The following is a 21,493-nucleotide window of genomic DNA, read 5'->3' on the forward strand; positions in this document are numbered from 1 at the left end:
AACTACTCGGAGGGGGAACCCGAGGGGTGAGTAACGCGCGAGAAGAGTTCGACTCCCCGACTCCTTTGTTCTTCGGACTGTGCTTGCTCGCTCGGCGCGATCGCCGCGAGCTGGGAGCGAAGCAGTCCGACATCCACGCTGCCCAGCAGCACGCGGCTCGACACGAAAACACGCCGGGAGAGCTGAACTCCGCGAAACCGCGAAAACCTGGCACCCAAGTCGGTCGCGAAGTGAAACCCGCGGCGCTGGTTTATGCCACGAGTGGAATCTGCGGATGCGGAGGTGTGAAGGCTGACGGCGACGAGGAACGAGGAGGAGAAGGAGGAGGTCCTCGCGTTCCCACACTTCGCCAACCAAGGCGCCCATCCACTCTCTCGCACTCACATGGGGAGGGGGGGTGGGGGCCCATCTGCCCGTGGGTGACACCTCGAGTCCGTGGGTGACACCTCGAGCGCGTGGGTTCTCCCAGCCACGGGAGCGGCCGTCCCGTCTTCAGAGACGGGGTCTTCCCGGACCCTGGGGTTCCCACCGCTGCCGCCACCACCCCCACCACCTACCCGAAGCAAGCGCGCCCACTGCCCCCAATGCTCACCGCGCGCCTGGCTCGAGACATCGATAAACAAACGTCATATTGACGTTTGTTGTCTCCCTTTCCCAGGTTTGTCGTTTACATCGAGCAGTAAGCCAGCGTTGCCACCTCTGACGGACAAACAAACAAACAAAAACAACCACCGGAACGAGTCATGGGAGGAAGAATACCTCACGGTGCTAGCGGGTTCGTGGGGGGGGGGGGGGGTTGGATGGCGAATCGCGTGGTGGATGCGTTGCCTTCGAGTTACGTGGTAACGCGGAATTGACAAAAAGAAAAGAAAGCGAGACTCGTAACGTCCCGGGAAGACTTGCAGAAATTCCCGGGGGAGAGCTAACCCATTAAAAAAAAAAGAGGACGATCCTGGGAGAAAGCCGGGACAGGTGGCGACCCCACACGCAGGAGGAAGGGGTGGATGAGGCAACACTGCCGTTAGTACCTGGCGACCTTAGACGACGATGGGAGAGGATGGCGATGGGTGATGGGTCGAGCTGCCTCGATGGTCTCAATGAAACTTTGAGAGAGAAAAAGGAGAGAGGGAGAGAGAGGGAGGGAGAGAGAGACGGAGGGAAAATTGAAAGAACAGCATCCATAAATGCCCTGAAGCACCGTCGTCCATACATTTACATCGTCAGTCAGCTGCGTCTTAACGACGCAGATTTTAGCTCTGATCATCAAACCACCCCCCCCCCCCCGATGAAACAAAACCCTTATCCGTGACTCGGTCAAGGTGATGTCTCTCGTTGGCGCTCGCTGCCTCGTCTACGTGGTTCGTCTTCCCGTCTCTTTTCAAGAGGTCACCTCCCCCAGGTCCCGCTTGCGCGCCTTTCAACTGTTGCTTACATTTTCGTTGCCAGTGTCACCGTGGGTTTGGATAGAACCAGCCAGGTGCTTGCTTCGGAAGGTAGAGCGAGCGTCTCGCAATCGGGGTAGGTTGCGAGTTCAAATCCTGGTTGGGGTAGGGGGGGGGGAGGTTGCGGCGATTGGGGGTTGACTCAGCCCATCGTTCCTCCAGGGAGTTAATAAAATCAGTACCTCTTTGGGAGCAAGTCAAACGGTGGCCGTGTTACGTGTGGCCAGACTTGGCATCCTGACGTCTGGATGTGCGCGCGGGGCGGCTATGGACGGTAGTTGAGCACTCTGGTGAGCGCGGTTTGCTACGCGCGGGGCCAAATTTCAGTTTCAGTTCGGTTCATTTATTAGGTATAGCCCTGTGAGCCATTCGGCTCTTGAATCGGGTGCAAGCGCAACAAACAAAAACAAGAAACATCTTAAAGTGCCTACGCGCAAACAGAAAAATCCAGGAAAGAACAACAAAGTCTTCCAGAAAAGGCACCGTATATCAATGCTTGTGTGCAAAAATCTCAGTGGGATGCAAGTCAAACAATGACAACCATAAGACAATTTAGATTAAAGTTATCAGTCTTAACTCTGTACAATAACAAACAAACATGGCTAAAGTTCAACATCGCTGCGTCCACACACGTGCGGCACTGCCGCAACGCACATCTGAGCAGGAGATCTCTTTAGTCTTTGATTTACTCTCGGCGGATCGGGGGAGAACGCGCTGATTGGCAGCTGCCTCCCTCTCTGGACGCGTTTTGATGCTGTTCGTGCGTGTGACGTTCGCCGCACGACGCATCTTTTTGGGGACTTTCCGTCATTTTGGTTGAGTCTGTGGACACTTTTTGAGCCCTCATTAAATCGTACCGAAACACTTCCGTTTATGCAACTTTTAGCTAAATCAGCGAATGGCTTTTTAGCGCCACTTGGAGTTGACCTTTAACGAGTTATTGTCGTTCTTAGTGCTGCCGTGTCTTGTAGAGTGATTGAGATCCCCGCCGAAGGGCGCTTTGCGAATAGCATCATTGTTGTCGCGATGACAGAGTTTTTACAGCTTAGTTAAAGCCGAAAATATGTCTCGGTCGTTGCGTTGTTTATACTGGTACCGTATCTAGAATTGGTACCGTATTCTCCGGATTACAAGACTCCGGATAGCAAAACTTTGGGGTCATTTTGATAAAGAAGAAGAGCAAAAGAAGTGACTTTATCATCGGGAGAATACGGTACCGCTATTGAACATGAGTTTGGCAAACCTTAGATTAAAACGCGTCTTCCGGAAAACAAAACGTGTTCTCTGGATCATAAGACGCGGCCTTATACATTTGCTTCGAAACACAGGAGGCAAGGCGCGTCTTATATATAATCCGGAGAATGTGGCAATAAAAAAAAACCACGCCGATGTAAATCAACAGAGGAGGTATCTGGAGAGGCCGCGAGAAGGTGGATCGTCAGCACATCACCGATGAACGCTCCATCCATGCACATCCTGGCCGTATCGCTGAAATCCACACTGCGTCAACCCCACATCATTGGACTGGATGGGGAACCTTTGCATTCATTTATGGCGATCGTGAAGAAAACGCCGATAAACTGTCGCTTTTCACAACGCCGTACGAAAAAAAAGGCCGAAGGATATCATCAACACTGAACCCACGTGGGGCGACTGACATCTACCAAACACCCCAACTCGGCCTGGAAAAGGTCACGGTTCAAGTCCCCCCCACACCCTCCAGCCCCCACCCCGTCCTGCCGCAAACACAAGCAACTGCGGTGTCCTCCAAGGTAGCTTTACTTCACGATAAAGGTTTTATATTTTGTGTGTGTTAGATCGCCTAAGTATAAATGTTGTGTCGTAACCCTCCACCACCAGGCACAGCCAGTAAGATGTGTCACGTAAACAACGCGTGCCAATTAGTTTACTTCTTCAGCCCACTGGTGTGTTGGAGAGTAAATCCACAACATTTATAATTTCAGTACGACTTTTCGCTGGGAATTACATCCAGCATCATCGGGCTATTTGCCAGAAGAGTGAAGCAATCCACCTGCTTTGCTTATATGAGCTCTGTGTGCTGAATTGAGATGCATTGTGGCATCGCCAGGAGACGGCGTGGGCTAGGCCTTCATTCAACAGGAGCTGATATCTTCCAAGATGTTTGGCCAGCGTGTAAGAGTAGGCCAACGTAACGGTGCTCTCCGAAGGGACTATATGTGTATGTTGAACTTCTTTCACACGGTACGTAGCCTATCGCGCTAATCGGAGGTGCAGGGGGTAAGGACATCAAACTAAACACCGAAAGCAGTTGTAGAGAAATGAGTTTGTCAATCTAGAACAACGATTTCAAAGTGCCATAGCTCCAGTGGCTTCCTAATGTCGGAGGGAAGAGCGCGTTCCAGACGGGCCGCAGGAGCGCGCCTGAAAGCGCCGCGCGATGCGTTGACCGCCGCCCCTGTTCGATGGCCGAGCAGCCGAAAGCCGCCGCTCCTGTGAGGATGCCCACCGGAGTGTCGCGTGATGGTGGTTCATGCTCCCTGACGAGATCAGCAGAGGTATTGGCGGTTCATTTCGTGGCGAGCACTTTGGTGTGAATTGAGCTGGCGACCTTACAGCGCCGCATTCGTTCGGCGACAAGGCAGCCAATGCGGCTCTCGTGGTAGCTTGAACCAGAAGTTGCAGGGGCTGCGCCTTCGTCCTTCAAAGTGGAGGTACCGTATCTACAAATGGAGCGGCGGTGCACCGGTTGGCGCGCTACGCTATTATTCATTTGAAATGGAGCTGCTCCACAATAGGTGTCCTGAAAGAGCTCCCAGCACCACGGAGCGAAACGTCGGACACGGTGCTGACCAACGCGCGGTACAAGCCGCAAGCCCACGTGAGAGCGACGGCAAACCTCCCACGCCGTCGACAGAGGAGGCGGATGTCTTCTTCTCTTATCCGTCTCTCCGCGTAAACATAATTCATAGTGTTTTTTTGTTGTTGTACACAGCCCATTAGTCGAACGGCCTTCTGGGAGTGCGTCATTTCAGCAGCATTAATTCACTGCAAGCAAGCTACGCAGTCGGCAGTGGGGAGGATCACCCTGCGGTTCTGAATATACTTTTGCAATTTGTACTTATGTATCTCATCTATTTTACGTATTTCTTTTTTTTGTCATTTTTCGCTCCAGTCGTTGTTTTCGTTGTTGCATTATCATTTGTTGCCGTAACTTTCTGACCCACCCTGTCACAAAAGAGCTTCACAGCTCATCGGATTTCTCCAGGAAAAATAAAGATTCTGTCTCAGGGCTGCCCACCACCACCACAAAACCACAGCAGCTGCTTGCTCGCTTGCCTCGTGGTCTTCTTCTCTTCTCGCTCTCTCTCTCCGCAGCTCCTCCTCGCACCGGCCGAGTTTGTTGTTTTGCTCTTTGCGCGGTGTCGCGTTCACACGCGGAGCTGCCAAAAGTGTCTCCTCCTAGACCTAGGGTGTGCGGACCTCGGCTGGGAGAGCGGCCACCGCTCCTTTCCCTCTGCCACCTCCCCACCTCCCGCTGCGGTGTCAGCGCGGTAGCCGACAGATGTAGCGCTGCGTGTTTATTAAACTCGACGCCGGGTTACAAAGACAAACAAAAGCTCCCCCCCCCCGCCCCGTCTCGTGCTAGCATGTAGAAGACTGTTGGGCCAAGCGCTGTTGGCGATTAGCAGTGGTGACTAGAACCACGCCCGGCCGCCTTTGTATCCCCCAGTGGCGATGTTTTCTTACACACCGCACCAGGTACTCGTATCAGGCTGAGTCGACCTAGGGGAAGCCCAGGACAGGTTCAGATAATCGTCACTGGTGTTGGCCGTGAGCGGGAATGGAACTCGTGGGTCGCCGGGTTCGTAGCACAGCGCGCTAACCGCTACACCACCGCTCCCCACGCAGGCACACACATACAAAGACAAAGATCCCCCGTGTAGCCTTAACAGACTGTAGGGGCAAGTGCTGTTAGCGAGCACCTATGAAAGCCGGAACGGTACACGAGGGGGTGGGTGGCCAGCACCACGCCCGACCGCCTTTGTCTCCCCAGTGGCGATGTTAACACACCGCACCAGGTACTCATTTGAGGTTGAGTCGACACACACACACGGAAACACATCTCTATAGGGGCAGCAACATCATCGAGTTTGAATAGTAGCCATTGTGCTATGTAGAAGGATCGTTACCCGAAACGTCGCTTTCTATACGTCCTCCTTTTACGGTGGCAACTGTTATTGACAGGCAACGTGTTGAGTTCACAATAGCCGTCTCTTAATGCAGGACTTACGTTCATCATGGACGTTTTTTTTGGGGGTCAGATCACGTAAATATAAATGTGTCGCTAAACCCGCCACCACCCGACACAGCCAATTGGTAATGTTTTTTTCACGTAAACAAAACGTGCTAATCCGTTACAAGTGCAGCACACCGGTGTGTTGGAGAGTAAACCCTACGACATTTACAATTCGAGCACGACGTTTCGCCTGAAATTGCAACCAGCATCATCAGGTGACAGCGGTATTTGTGGAGAAATCCTCACGTTTCGTTCCTAAATATCAGGTAGCCGCGTGCAGAGCACTTCAGCGCTGCGAGATGGACACGTGTGTGACTCGAGCTCGATTCCCAGCCACGGCTAACATTAGTGGCGAGTGAAATGGGAACTGCTCCTGGGGAGGGCTGTAAACAGGGGGGGGGCAATTTTGTTTGGGGGTTCACGGCAGCCTGATGCGATGCATCGGGGTGCAGGCGACCACAAGGGGACCCTGAATGAAACAGATAAAACAAGTAACATTATTTCAGAAAAAAAATTCAACGAAAAAAATGTGTTCATTAAAAAAAAATTACCCGCGGTCTATCATGCACCAAGCCGAGCGATTAACGCGTCTGGCGATCGTCGTGTCAACGGAGCAGAATCCTAACACCCAGTGCACGGGTGCAACTAAAATAATGCGTAGAGTTCTAGCCTCGCATAGTATTGTAAACACGCGGTTAAACAAACAAAAAAACCATCCCGTAGCTAGTTCAGCCAACGTTGAAAATAGTTCGTCGTTGCCCCTGGCTGTAAATCGTTGTGATCGCTTTGCTATCTTGTGGGGGGTGGGGGGGCCAGACGCAGTGATCAGAGGTGCCGCGCGTCAACGAAGTCGCAGGGTTATGAGTTCAACTCCCAGGCGGGTGGTGCTCGAGTTGACAACTTCGCGCTAATCCCATTAGAGGATTAGAGGGGGGGCGCGCGCGTGCGCGCGGCGCGCGACGGGACCAGCGCGGACCGAGACGCCCAGGGGAGAGCCACTCGGGAAGACGCGAAATCTACCGTCGTCAAAAGTCCTGGAGAGAAGAGGAGCAGGAGCAGGGGGGTGGGTGGGTGGGTGCCGAATCCGTGGGACCCGCGACTCAAGGTTACGGAGTTCAAATCGCGGTCAGAGGAGGCGCGCGGGGCGGGGGTCGAGCTCGCAACGTCGCGACAAAAATGTTTGCGTGGGCAACATCACGAGAAGAGACACATGTTCTCTTTGGGTTCGAATCCGGTCATTAAAAATTCACGATAATCTTGGGTACTATTTGGTTCTTTCGGTAAAAGTCACGTAGGTCGAAAACATTATAGATCACGACGGTTCGATCGCCACACAAGCAATCGACACACAAGACGAAATATCGTCATCTATTATTTTTTTTACCTACGTGACTTTACCGAAAGAACCAAAGAGTATTGATTCCTGCAGTCACGAAGGCTTCAAATCATTAATCTTGGCTCTTTCGGTAAAGTCACGGAGATGGTTAAAAGAAAATTGAACCTATCTACGCGAATTCCTGCAGTCACGAAAGCTTTAAGTAAAACAATAACAAATCGGTATTTCAAGAGCAAGTGGTGAACACGAGACGGTGGGCGGTTCCTTAACAAATAACGTCTCTAGGAGCAGCAGCAGTTCCTGAAAGAGCCCGCCACCATGCGGCTGCTGAAACCGCGGGGTTGCTGATATATTTGAAAACAATATTTTGTTATTTTATTTTCTTAACGTTGTTTTTTTGGAAAATCTCGTGTTTATCTGTTGATTTGGGCCCCCCCCCACCTCGTGGCGGACTCGACCCCATATGCGTCGCATACACGCTGCCACGCTCACCCCCACAGTTTCGCCATCCCTGTTCAAGCCCTCGGTCAATCCATTTCTGGATGAATGACCTCCCATCTCGCTCGCCACTGACGTGAGCCGTGCTTGGGAACAGTGCCGGATGATCCTAGTCGCAAAAGTAGCTACTACTACATATGTAGTAGTAGCTACGGCAACCCGCACTTTCAAGGGCCCCGGGCTAAACGCTTTCAAGCTATCAATTCCGGTTCAGTGATTCTGCACTTGCTCTATTACTATAGTACTATAGCGCCTTCAACTTTTATGAACGACTGGGTGTTTAAGGTTAGCGATTTGTCGTATTATCTGGCTGTATAGCAATTGAAAAAAAATACAATTACTTGAGCCGCGGGGTTTTCCAACCCCTCGCCTTCATGGAATTCCACGGCTCAAGTCGCTTTCAAGGGGGCCACTTCCAGGGCACCCCCCCCCCCCTTCCTCCTCCCTTACCACCCCACCACCCCCCAGCTGCCCCGGTGCAGCCGGCGGTTGTCGCCTGCGTGTGCCGCGTGCTTGCGACGAGGCTCCCCGCGGAGTCCCGCATGGAACACGTCGGCCAACACCCCGCAACCCACCCACCCAGCCACCCACCCCCCTCTCTCTCTTTTCTGTTCCAGCCTCTCACGAGCGGCTCCGTGCCGCCTCCGGCACGCACCTCCGCTCGAATCCCCACCATGTTCTGCGTGCTTACAATAGGATGTGAATGTTCTAAAGCCATTGCACGATGGCATGCGAGGTTGGTAGCTGAGTTCGGGCTCCCGTTGCTTCAGCAGGACGCGCGTTTTGTGTTGTGCGGTCATCGGCGATGTTGCTCCACGCGGCATTTCGCTGTTTTTGTTCAGCACTTTACGAACATTGACGTCGACAGGTGACCTACCACAGCTCCACGTGCCCTGTGCAGTGTATGGGGAAGCGGTGGTGCAGCGATCAGCGCTGCGCTGCGCTACGAACCCGGCGACCCGGGGTTAGATTCCCGCTTACGGCCAAACACCAGTAACGATTATCTGAACCGGTCCTGGGCCTCCCCTAGGTCAACTCAGCCCCCCCCCTCTAAAAGCCCCCCCCCCTTCCAGGAGCCCCCCATGAGGAGCGGTTCATAAATGTCACTCGCCAGGGACGTGAGCGATGCATCGCGAGCCGCGCCGCGCACGATACCTCACGCCCCTGCGTTGCCCGTTGCCTTCATTCCAAAGACAAATTGCTACAGGTGCGCATATGCATTTTCATGCCGCTTGTGCGCAGGTCATAATTGTTTGGAAGGATCTACACTACACACGTATACTGTATACATATTCTGTACGTATACCGTATATATATGTGTACTGTTAAGTTTGTTGTCCTTCCCCGCACCTCCGATCAGCACGGGTTGACTACGTACGGCGCTAAAGAAGTTCAACGTAGACACGAATCAATTTTCGGCAGGGGCATCGCATTGGCACGTTCGGGCGATCCCTCGTTCATTGTGCTGTTGCACGCGGCAGGGTACTCGAAAGGAAGCCCAATGGGGCGAGTAACGCTCGAGAAGAGTTCGCTGTTCAACTCCGACAACTTTTATTGGGTTGTATGTACATATATGTGTGTGTGTTCATTTATCCTACGCCGCAATATTGAACACATTATTTGGTGGTAGCGATGGTGCTTTGCTGCTGTTGCTGCTGCTGCTTTGGCAATGGTGTCCAAACGCAATTAACAACAACACTCAACACATTCGTCAATAACGACACTGCGTGGCCTTAAAATGAAAACAATACACAGTATATGTAATAGGCGACGTTTTCGGGTACTTCAGAGTCTACATCCCCGTCTTAAACGTTTTGGGGCAGCGACCCGGCTCAGCAGTGGCGCGCGTTCGTTCGCCGCTTGTCGCACGCAAAGATTGATCATTAACCGAGTGAATGAATCGCTGTCCCGCAATTTTTTTAATTGAATACATAGTTTTCTTTATCCACCAATTATGAAGGCGCGTGTCAATATTTGTCCGGCGGCGAGTCGCATCCTGACATCCCTTATAAGTGTCTCCTTAAGGACAATACTCATTTATATTTATATTATGCATATGTAAGTACGTGGAACTTATTTCGCACCGCACGTAGCCTACCGTGCAAATGGGAGGTGCGGTAGAAGGAAAACAAACTAAACACAAGAAGTAGTTCCAAAGAAAGGAGGTTTTCAATCTCGACGATTTGAAAGTGCCATAGCTACAGCGGCGTCCTAATATCGGAAGGAAGAACGCGTTCCAGACGGCCGCAGAAGCGCATCTGACGGCGCTCGATGCGATGACATTCGTCTTGGTTTGATGGCCAGCCAGAAAGCCGCTGTTGCTGCTGCGAGGATGCACAGGAAGAGCCGCTCCAGGTGAACACTGCGGTGTGACTCCTAAGACAAAGACCCCCCCCCCGTATAGCCTTAACAGACTGTTGGGGCAAGTGCTGTTAGCGAAGGCCGGCACGCCACACGAGGGGGTGGGTGGCCAGCAACCACGCCCGGCCTTCTTTGTCTCTCCACTGGCGATGTTTACTACACACCGCACCAAGTACTCATTCGAGGCTGAGTCGACCTAGGGGAGGCCCAGGACCGGTCCAGATAATCGTCACTGGTGTTGGCCGTGAGCAGGGATTCGAAGTCGAGAAACCGGGTTCGTAGCGCGGCGTGTGATCCGCTGTGCCACCACTCCTCAAGAGCAAGAGGGGATGTGCGAGATGAATCCACACGGTTTCGCATGTGTCGCGTGTAATACAGTTTACTCTATGGACCTGGATTTAGAGTTTAGGCAAAATGAAGGTATTATTTTGTACGGATAGACTAACTTCCATTACGTGCAGACTAATTCATGTTCAGTCAACGTTTTTTTTTATAATTTTGAACGAATAATCACGGTTACATAATTGTTATAATTATTACGATTTAGTAAAATGTTTCGAATAATTTATATTAAGGATAACAGCAAATTGATCCAGTCGTGTAAATATATATCTCAAAACAAGAACATTTCCACTCCACACGTGCTTGAAAATAAATTGGCCAAACATCCTAACGCAGTAACCCTCTTGAAAAGAGTCTTAAAATTCGCCGAGAATTTCCTGGATAAGTAAAGGACCAGTCCATGATGATGTTTAAGGAATTAATACACTGGGTTCGAGTAGTGGATGACAAAGAATCAGATGTGTTAACTGGCGAATTGACCCAGCTGGAGAAAAAAATTTAAATGTCTATAACTCGGTGTCTCTGCTCAAGCAAGCGGCGCTCAGCCCAATCGCCCGCGTACTGAATCAGCTGTTGACAAATCCACATTCCTATGGCGGTGGCAGCCCGGTCGGTCAGTGATGATGATGATGTTGTCTCTCGATGTCGCATGCGACTTCAAAGGCGCAACGCGGCCCGGTGCCTTGCAGAACCCAGGGACACAACCACCACCACCACCACCACCCGCCTTTCACACCTCCACACATTGCTTCTGAACATTGAAGAGACCACATGGCGTGGTTATTGCTGGGAGAGTTGTCATTAGCGTTGGGTGGGTGGGTGGGGGGGGTGAGAAGCGGTGGAGGGCGGATGGACCTATGAGACGATCGGAAGACCCGCTATGATCTAGCAACCACAAGGCGCGGTCGTGGTGGGGGGATGTTGAGATAGTGGATGGAGAGGAGGAGCGAAGTTGGTGGGAGGAGTCAAGTGAGGATCAAAGGAGTTCCACCTTTTACAAATTGCGCAGTCAGGCTCGTGGACTCGCACAGAGCGAGCAGTCGCGCATCCCTGGAGAGGCAGAGTCTTGAGACCGAGTATCCGTGAGACCGAGGAGCCGTGAGACCGAGGAGCCGTGAGACAGAGCCGCGAGACAGAGCCGTGAGACACAGCCGTGAGACAGAGCCGTGAGACAGAGCGAGTCGTGAGACACAGCCGTGAGACAGAGTCGTGAGACAGAGCGAGTCGTGAGACAGAGCCGTGAGACAGAGCCGTGAGACAGAGCGAGTCGTGAGACAGATCGAGCCGTGAGACAGAGCGAGTCGTGAGACAATGTTTGAGACGGGAGAACTCATGCCGTTCCACCGGCCGCTGCCCCTGGCGCCAATGACCGCTGGTCCCTGCCCGGGGATGTGCAGGCAACAGCATCATCATCATCAGCAGCAGCATCATCAGCAGCCGCAGCATCATCATCATCAGCACGTGGGAGACGGAGCAGCCTTCTCCAGAGGTGAGCAGCGCATACGTGCGACTGACTATCCATACGCATGCAGACACTTACACACACGTGTGTGTGTGTGTGTACACACGCGTGCGCGCACACATTTGAAAAAATGTCCGAAAAGGGATGTTCAAGCTTCCAAATTCAAACTTTCGTGAGCCCAGGTTGAAAATATCCAAAATAATATTTAAAAAAAGATTGTCCAGAACGTTTGGTTGGCAAAACACTTCCAACATTTGTTTTGTGATTTCGCGAGGTTGTGAGCATAGACACAGCTTTACATTTGTGACACATTGCAGATAGATGTCCATCCCTTAAAGGGCATCATTCGAATTAGCATCACTCACTCAGCCACGACCGTCTCCGGTATATATGTGACATGAGTGTGTGTGATATGAGCGTGTGTGTGATATGAGCGTGTGTATGATTTGAGCACGTTTGGATCACTCTTGGGGTCCAGTTTAGAGGCAGTGTCCTTCCGTGGCAATACATTTCGAGTGCCAATATATCACCTCTGTCAGTCTGTTTCAATGTCCAAGTCTCGCAGGCATACACAGTTGTACTTAACACGCATGTTCTTAACATGTTCAGTTTGGTCTCCGGATCTTATCGAATCCTGCCATTACTCCTGTTGCCGTTCGTTCAGTCCACGCGATATTATATCATGATTATCTCCCCATTCGCGGATCGCATGTGTGTAGGACTAAACGCATCTATTACCTTCTATATGTATGCCAGATGACGAGCGTGCGCACGTCCATAGGCCTACGGTACACGAATAGCCCCACGCCCGTAAACCCACACGCGTGTAGGCACACACGCACACGGACAGCTACGGTGCAGTGGGCACACTCACGGCGGTCTTCTCGCGAGACATTTGAAATGTTGAGACAAATATATTCGATGCTACGCTCACAGCTAAATAACTAAACAGACCAAAAAAACCCAACACGATTCAACACGTTGGTCAAGAGCACTGACGTGCCCCCCCCCATTCACAAGCACGTAGGCTATGTGCTGTGACGAAGGGCCATTGCCCGAAACGTCGCATAGTGCATACTGTTATCGACGAACGTATTGAGTTTCTTTAAAATATACATATTGGTCAATTTCGTAATGTCTCCTTTGAACATTGAAGCATGTATCGGCAATAGCTACTACCTAAGATAACTCTATTCATATGACAATTTAAAACATACGCACACAAAAAAACCTGTCCATCCGTAAACATTGAAACAAATGAAATTTTAATCAGGCTCCATGGTGTGAAGTTCAGTCTCCAGCTCGGATGATCCCCACGCTTTCTCTCTCTCTCTGGCCTTCGCTATATTTGTGCTATGCAGACCCAGCATTGCTCCAAGCGTCACCTGTTACGAAATTTTTATTTTCCATGAAAGACCACGCACACACACACACACGTGCACACACAAAGATCCCATAGTGTAGCCTTTACAGACTGTTGGGGCATCTATGAAGGCCGGCACGGCACGCGAGGGAGTGGGTGGCTAACACCACGCCCGGCCGCCTTTGTCTCCCCATTGGCGATGTTTTAGGCTGAGCCGACCTAGGGGAGGCCCAAGCCCGGTTCTGATAATCGTTACCGGTGTTTGCCGCGAGCGGGAATCGAACGTGATTAAAACCCTACTCTAATTTTCCACACTTTGAGACTGGCAAAAAAAAACAAAAAAGGTCCCCGTTGACATCTCCCCCCCGGCTCCAACGAACTTCTGAGTTGTGGCGAGCATTCCACGTTCCCGCGGCGAGGCCAAGTCTGCGGGGGGGCGGGGTGGGCAGTAGCTGCTGTATGTTAACTTCCAGGCGGGCGGGTGTAGACTCATTCGCACGCTCACGCGAACGGAGCTTCACAGGGGCGTGGGGGGAGTGAATCACGGCACGAACTCTCTTACCCACCGCCACCATCAACAACAACAACTATTGACTACCTACACCCCCCGAGGCGCGAATACCTACACTACCGACCTGCCTGTCTGCACCACCACCACATTCACACTCAAATACGCAAAGACAGAGGTCGCTCCCACACCCCGAATTGCAGCCTTAACAGCAACGCCTATGAAGGCCGGCACGGCACACGAGGGGGTGGGCAGCAACACGCCCGACCGCCTTTGTCTCCCCTGTACTGATTTTTTGTTACCGCACCAGGTACCGTAACTCATTTAATGCTGAGCCGACCTAGTGGAGGCCCAGAGGCGGTTTATATATTTCGCCGTGAGCGGGAAATTATCTACCACGTGCATCGCATTGGGGCGATTTGTGTGTGTGTATGTATGTATGTTGAACTTCTCTCACACCGTACGTTGCCAACCGTGCTAATCGGAAGGTGCGCTCATTCACGTTGCTCTCGCTCTGTCGCGTCTCTCCATCACCCCGCCCCCCTCCTCCTCTCTCTCTGCCCCCCCCCCTCCTACCATCGGCCCCCCACCACCAGACTGGGCTGCCCCCCGCCACGCTCCGCCCTCCCTGCCGCTCAGCTGCCTGCAGGCCACGGCCGGTTCGACTCCCTTCCCGGGCTCTGCACAGAGCGGCGTGGCCGCCACGCTGGACAACGCGGAGCTGTGGAGGAAGTTCCACGCCATCGGCACGGAGATGATCATCACCAAGAGCGGCAGGTGAGGCCGGGGAGGACGGCTACGCACGGCCGAGGTGGGCCCGTTGCAGTGATGTTAGTACAGCAAGTGGGTGATTGCCCTGAGCCCCAGGGGTCGACAAATAAAAACAACAACAACAACAAGTCGAGACATTCGTTGTTTTAGAAATCGGTAAAATATATATATATATATTTTCAAGAGGCCACAATGCACTGTGGTGAATACGAGACGGTGTGGTCCTTAATAAATAACGGTCACGAAGCAGTCCTTAATGAGCCGCCCTGCCCATGGTAAACTGGACTTCCATAGTAAACTGGACTCCTATGGTAAACTGGACTTCCATAGTAAACTGTACTCCCATGGAAAACTGAGCTCCCATGGTAAACTGGACTTCTATAGTAAACTGGACTCCCATGGTAAACTGGACTTCCATAGTAAACTGGACTCCCATGGAAAACTGAGCTCCCATGGTAAACTGGACTTCTATAGTAAACTGGACTCCCATGGTAAACTGGACTCCCATGGTAAACTGGACTTCCATGGTAAACTGAGCTCCCATGGTAAACTGGACTCCCCATGGCCATCATCAACACCACCTCCCTGCCATTCATCTCTATACCAACACCACCACCATCTCCACGACCATCACGCTCACCTACCCCCGCCAATATCATCACCGTCAGTCTCCGAGGCTGCGTTGAAATGATTGCGATGACGGCAGTGGATCGGAATGATTAAAATGAGATTCGACGGAAGGGGTGATGGCGGTAGTGATAGCGGGGGGGGGGGGGGTGGGGGGGACATCTTTGTGACGTTGAGGGTCCCCTGTTAAGCAAATCTCTCCCCCTCCCCCGCCCCACCACCACACAGACGCTCGTTCCCCCCGTGCAAGCTGCGTTTCTCCGGCCTGGACCCCAACGCCAACTACTTCATGCTGATGGAGCTGGTGCCGGCCGACGAGGTGAAGTACAAGTGGCGTGAGGCGGAGGGGCGCTGGGAGGCGAGCGGTCCAGCCGAGCTCAGCATGCCCAGCCGCCTCTACGTGCACCCTAGCTCGCCGAGCAGCGGCGCTCAGTGGATGCGCCAGCCCGTGTCCTTCCACAAGGCGAAGCTCACCAACAATGCGCTCAGCAAGAGCGGACACGTGAGCAGAACGCACACGCGCGCGCGAGCACAACAACACCCACGGAGTGGCGGTGACATCGCCACCGCGCCTGTGCCACGCTAGGTACACGCGCGGCACACGTTGAGAATTCCCCCACCCCCCCCCGCCCCCGGGTAGCTTGTGACAGACTGTAGGGGCGAGTGCTGTTAGCGAGCAGCGCCTATGAAGGCCGGCACGGCACACGAGGGGGTGGCGATGTTTTTTTTACACGCCGCACCAGGTACTCATTTGAGGCCGAGTCAACCTAAGGGAGGCCCGTGACCGTCACTGGTCTTAGTGGGCCGGGAGCGGGAATGGAACTGGGGTTGCCGGGGTTCGTGGCCGCAGCGCGCTAACCGCTGCACCACCGCTCCCCACTGCTCGCACGCTCACGCTGCGCACGAACGGATGTTCGACCAGAGAATCACTGTGTGCGCTCAGCCCAGTACTCGACGCCTTGCAAAGCTCCCCACTTGGCGTTTGAACATCCGAACACCTCCTGTTTTATTTCCAGAAAAGGGCAACACACCGATTTCTTATTTTTCATGCCACCACCACCGCCACCACCGCTGCCGCTGTCCTCGCCGCTGCTGCAGTCACCATCACAAAGCACCGTCGTCAATATTAACGCGTGTCCCCACCCCCCACTCCACCTCACAGCTGATCCTGCACTCGATGCACAAGTACCAGCCCTGCTTCTACGTGGTCCGCGACACGGACTGGCGCGGCGTGGCGGCGGCACACAGCCCGCTCACCTTCAGCTTCCCCGACACCACGTTCATCGCCGTCACCGCCTACCAGAACAGCTTGGTGAGTAGTGACACCCTTCGGACGAACGCGGCTACGGGGAAAAATAAAAGAAACGCACACAAAGGTCCCCCACCACCCACCCACCTCCCGCGTGGCCTTTAACAGACCTTGGGGACAAGTGCGTACGCGTGTAGCTGCACTGACACGTGGACAAAGATCCCCCCCATATAGTTTGTAACAGACCGTTGGGGCAAGTGCTGTTTTAGCGAGCACCTATAAAGGCCTGAATGGCACACGAGGGGGTGGGTGGGTGGCCAACACCACGTCCGGCCGCCTTTGTCTCCCCGGTGGCGACGTTTACGCATAGCACCAGGTACTCATTTGAGGCTGAGTCGACCTAGTGGAGGCCCAGGACCGGTTCTGATAATCGTCACCGGTGTTGGCCGTGAACGGGAATCGAACTCGGGATTATGGGTCCGTAGCACAGCGCGCTAACCGCTACACCACCGCTCCCCGCACACACAGCCACACGCACAGCTGCATAGACACATACAAAATAGAGATACAAAGACAGACACTCGCGTTCGCTGTGATTTTTCACAAAGTTCAGCTTTATTTTACGTGCCCGTGTGGCTGTGCTCCGAACCAACACTGTCGCACCGTGCATTGCTCTCATGTCTACGCCCTCCGCCTTCACGTTGTCGCACTGACCCGGCATGGTGAAGTATGGTCAAACAACTTCCGCGACCAACACAGCATGGGAGGCCCTCGTCCAGCAGTTGAACGGCGAGGGAACCGCACGTGTACCATCTACACGTAGGAGAGGTTAAGCATAATACAGGTTATTTGGGTTAGATCGCGTAAATTAAAATGTGTCGTTATACCCGCCACTACCTGACACAGACAATTAGTAAGGGTTGTCACGTGAACAAAACGTGCCAATTCATCGCTAGTACAGCACACCGGTGCGTTGGAGAGCCAAGCCACAACATTTACTATCTGAGTACGACGTTAAACCCGCAGCCTGTAAATACTTTACCGCTCCAAGCACGCACAGCGCGTACACACACAGCGCTCTAGCTGCGGTGCCCCCATTGTGCTTTAATCACGACCGTGTTGTTGTTCTCTTGACAGATCACGAAGTTAAAAATCGCCACCAACCCCTTCGCCAAGGGCTTCAGGGAGGACGGACTCAACCACGAGAGGTGACCTTGAGTTTGCACTCAAAGAACATTTAATTTTTTATCACACGCTCGGAGATCTTACTCGGCCGTGTTCACATCGTCGTCACCGCGATCGTCGTGATCGTGATGGCACGCGTGGGGCACGCGCCTGTAAATCCAGCACGGTGGAGGGCAGTGAGGGTTGACGGATCGCACGGGTGCTGTGAAAGCCCCTGCCAAGCGGGCCCGTCCGGACAAGTCGGCACGGCAACATGTGGACCGATCTCGATCTGTGCCGTCGGATTGCCAAACGGGGCCATACACGCACATTTTACATGCGTGGGGAACCGCGGGACCAGTTTGAGATATCACTCGCCACCTGTACGGTGCATAAGAGCCGATACATCATCTCCAGTTTACATGTGTGAGAGGTTCAACCCACAGTCCGTAATACTTGTTGCCAGGCATACACGCGGTGCGTACACAGCGCCATAGATGCCGTGTACAGACGATGACCGTCATCTCTCTCTCTCTCCCTTTGCCAGAATTCGGAAGCTGAGATCAAGAAATGCGACCAAGCGGCCCCTGGGCAAGGACGAGGGCGCAGAGGAGGCATCAGGTAGGATGACATCCTGGAGGCATCGAATTCCCGCGCTGTCGTTGGCGCGACACGCTCGGGCAGTGCCCACGCCGTTCCGGCAGTGGGGGGGGGGGGGGGGCGGGGGGGTGCGCACGTGTGGTTAACGGAGACAACTTATCAAACGCGTTACTTAAAAGGTGACGCTTCTTCTTCTTCTTGTTGTTTAACGCCCAGTCGACCGAGGATTTTAAAGGTCCCGGTAAAAACCGGGACCTTTAAAATCGCCCCCTAGGGACTTATACATTTCCCTTGTACAGCAGCGAGCTCAACAAAGAGGGCAAACAGCCACTTCAAAGAAGCCAGCGCAAGGTGGTGACCACCGGTTGGCGTTCGCAGCGCGCTAACCCCCCCTTGCCCCGTTTCTCTGCCCTCAGACGCCAAGCAGCTTCGCTCCGACGGCTACGGTGGCGGTGACGCCGACACCGGCGGGGAGGCGGAGCTGTACCGGGGGGGCTCCCAGACCAACCCCATCCACGCGTTCGGCAGCGGCACGGCCGGCGAGCAGCACCACCGGCTGCTGTCCAGGTGAGAGCCGCGCCGGGACGCACGCCCGCTCCAGCCATCACCGGGGCGTTGCCCGGGAAGCGGTTGGGTCCGCTGCAAGTTGAGGGTGGGATGAGTGGCATTGCCTTGGGCACAGGCGCAAGGCAGTGCCTACGATTGGTTTAACGACCAGCTTGGTTAGCCCAGGAGGCGTCGGGAATCTCCCAAGCGATGCAGCGTGCACGGTTCATGGTGTCTTCATTAAGCCCCGGTCACTCGATTGGAAATTATTCAGGGCACGGTGATGTCACGTGACACGCAAGGCATGATTGGGGGGGAGGGACCGATCCGATGGCCAAAACCGCGCCGTCTGCTCTTTAGAAATCACATTTTGTGCGGCTGCGTTTTCGCTTGCGCGAAGCGAGCGGCCCCCTTTCGCTGTCTGCGCGGCGTCGCGCCCGCGCGTCCGTGTTAACGCGCCGATTCGTTTTGCCTCCGCAGCGCCCACCACATGAGTCCCCTGGAGGACCAGGTCGCGCCGTGCTCCAGCGCGTTTCCCGAGCAGCTGGGCGGGGACTTCATCTCTCCCTCCTCGTTGCCCGGGCCACCGTTCCCTCCCGCGCTGCCCGCCTGTCCGGCTTCCCTCCCTACCTCGTCCACCGTCTTCGCCGGCGCCGTGACCGGGGGCTCCTGGCTCGAGTGTCCCACCGCCGGAGCAGCGGCGCCCATGGAGAGCCTGGCGGGAGACCACGGGCCAAGCCCCGCGAGCCACGCCTGCAGCTCGCCCGACGATCATCCCTTCAGCAGCCACAGCTCCTCCAGCGGTCACTCGTACTCCAGCCACACGAGCGTCTCTCCCGCCGGCGAAGGCGGCTGTCGCGCCGACAGCGACAACCACGGCGCCGCGCATAGCCAGAGCACCCAGAGTCAGACCTCCCCCGTAGCCCTTGGCAGCCAAGCCCCGGGGTTCCAGCCCGGCGCCCCGCTCGCGTGCGGTCAGGTGACGCAGAGCAACGCGAACGCGGCGGCCGCGGCGGCCGCGGCGGCCGCCGCTTTCGGACAGACCTTCGCGAGCCAGAACTTCGCGAGCCAGAACTTCGCGAGCCAGAGCTTCGCGAGCCAGAACTTCGCGAGCCAGAACTTCCCGAGCCAGAGCTTCGGGAGCCAAAGCTTCGGGAGCCAAAGCTTCGCGAGCCAGGGATTTGGGAGCCAAAGTTTCGGGAGCCAGTCATTTGGGAGCCAAGCGTACGGGTACCAGGCGCCGGCACTGAGCCAGGCCTACGCCGGCCGGGCGTTTCCGAGCGCCAACCAAGCGTACGGCGGGCAGGCCTGTAACGCAGCGGCGGTGGCAGCGGCGCCGGCGCTGGGCGGGCAGTCATCCGTGAGCCAGGGCCTGCTGCTGGGAGGCTTCGCGACGCATGGGGCAGGGACGGCCCCGCTCTACGACCTCTACAGCATGTACCAGCCCGCCGCCGCCGCCGCCGCCACCAGCGCCGCCGCACAGATGCCCTATTCAAGCTGCGAGCTCCCGCGTGCTGCCTGGTACAGCCAGTGCTCGGGGCCGGCCTTCATCCACTGAGCTCGCAGCACGAGAAGCAGCAGCAGCAGCGTCCGGGCCCCGCACACCCCGAAGATCGAGGTCAAGAGGTCATCGTGAGTGGACTTGGTCAAACTTACCAATGAAGAACCCTCCTGAATGAGGTTTTTTTTTCTGGATAAATAAATGACATTTTCAGTATTATTATTATCATCATCATCATGGACAGTGACGTTGAAGCCACCGCACCTCGCCAATGCGCAGTTCCGTCCGCCAAACACTGACATTGCCGGCAGTCAGCCACGCGACCTCACAGCCACACCCATCGCCACTGCTGTCTGAGTTTAGCTCTCCAGGTGGTGCCAACCCCCAAATGGCACGAGTTACACCGAGCTGCAACCGAGACGTCGTTTTGCGCTCGTGATTATGTATAACTCAACATCATCCCAGTGACGCAGCGGTGATTGGGTGGCTTCGGAGGTGGGTGGGTGTTGGGGGGGGTGATGAGTTTGTATCGAACACGTCAAGAGCGCAGAGCTGCTCAATTGCTGCTGACCTCTCGAGGTTGAATCTCGGTTTGAGCCGCCCGCTGTTAAACGGGCATTCCGAGACGTCAGCGGGTCGTAGGTCTCGCCCCACGCTCGTCGCCTACGACTTCACCAAAACAGTAGCCGTCGAGATGAACGGTGGGGGTTGTTTCACCATTCCCACGTGAGAAAAGAATGTTGTGCAGTGAACACACTTGGGTCGAGGGTGTCAGCGGTGGATCGTGTAGATAGAATCGGGAGGCAGCTCAGGTCACACTTTTGAGATGATGTAAATCTTCCGGGGGGGTGGGGGGGGGGTTGGTTCATTTCCTATAAAAATTAACTTTTTTATTTTACCAGGTAAGGCCTACTGAGCTGTATAGCTCTTTTTCATAAATGATAGCCCAACGAAGTGGCTTATCAATGTGGACATTAATAGCAGTAACCAAACACTCAAAAGGCATGCTTTTAAATGTGAAAGGAGAAAAATCCACGCGAGCACGGGGAGAGAGAGAGATACACGCACATTTGAAATATACAGGCGTCAGGGTCGGGATCGAGCCCACGACCTCCTGTATACCCGGGGAGGGAGTGGTGGTGTGCTGATTAGCGCTACCGGGTGGACGCTGTTGCCTCTGACGACGTAACGCCAATAGCAAAAGGTGTACGATAACGAAACATTATCCGATGTTGCGAAGCGATCATTTGCGAAAGTGTCGCTCGCGTAGAAGTCTAAGTGTACATTTCGTCGTGTGACTTGTAATTTAATTTTCTGGCTTGCGTGCGCATGTTGCCGAGATGGTATTATTATGATTGTAAGTTATACGCGCGTGTGTGTGTGTGGGTGTATGTTGTGTAAAGTTTCCGCTTATTTAAAATAAACTTAAATTGTCCCATGACCT

The sequence above is a fragment of the Petromyzon marinus genome, chromosome 38, assembly GCF_048934315.1.
Source record: "Petromyzon marinus isolate PM22_M1 ecotype Great Lakes invasive population chromosome 38, UKy_Petmar_22M1.pri1.0, whole genome shotgun sequence".
Lineage (NCBI taxonomy): Eukaryota > Metazoa > Chordata > Hyperoartia > Petromyzontiformes > Petromyzontidae > Petromyzon > Petromyzon marinus.